The following is a 740-nucleotide window of genomic DNA, read 5'->3' on the forward strand; positions in this document are numbered from 1 at the left end:
CTATAGTAGAAGACACTTGCCCAAAGTGCCACGCAGTGGGACTGAACCCGGAACCATGTGGTTGGTAAGCAAGCTACTTACCACACAGCCACTCCTGCGCCTACAATGATAATAATATTTTCAATTCTGACACAAAGCTTACAATTTCGGAGTAGGGGTTAAGTCGACTACATCGGCAGCGGTGTCCAGCCCGTGCTTATTTTATCGAATCCGAAGCAATGAAAGTCGACTTCACCAGTATTTGAACTCAGAACGCAATGACGGACGAAATGTCGCTAAGCATTTACCCGGCGCGTTTCGCCTGGCGTAGTAACGATTCTGTCAGCTCGCCGCCTTAATGATAACAGCAACAACAACAACAACAACAACAAAAACAATAATAGTAATAATAATCTATTCCCCTTAAAGCACAAGGCCTGAAATTTGAGGTGGTGGGGACTAGTCGATAACATCGACTCCAGTATTTCACTGATCCGTAATTTATCGAACTCGAAAAGATGAAACACAAAGTCGACCTCGGCGGAATTTGAACTCAGAACGTGTTGTTGCTGAGATCCCCTTCGGTCATGACTGACCATGGGATTGCACCTAGAAAGTTACCCTCCCAAGCACAAGTCCGGGCAAGGTTGTTTATGGAAGACCAGCAGTCGCCCGTGCTTACTGGCCTCCCCTCTCCACGCCACGGGAAAGGCAAAGGCCGATACAGCTTGGCACCTGTGACGTCGCAACTCATTTCTACG

The sequence above is a fragment of the Octopus bimaculoides genome, chromosome 1 (assembly GCF_001194135.2).
Source record: "Octopus bimaculoides isolate UCB-OBI-ISO-001 chromosome 1, ASM119413v2, whole genome shotgun sequence".
Lineage (NCBI taxonomy): Eukaryota > Metazoa > Mollusca > Cephalopoda > Octopoda > Octopodidae > Octopus > Octopus bimaculoides.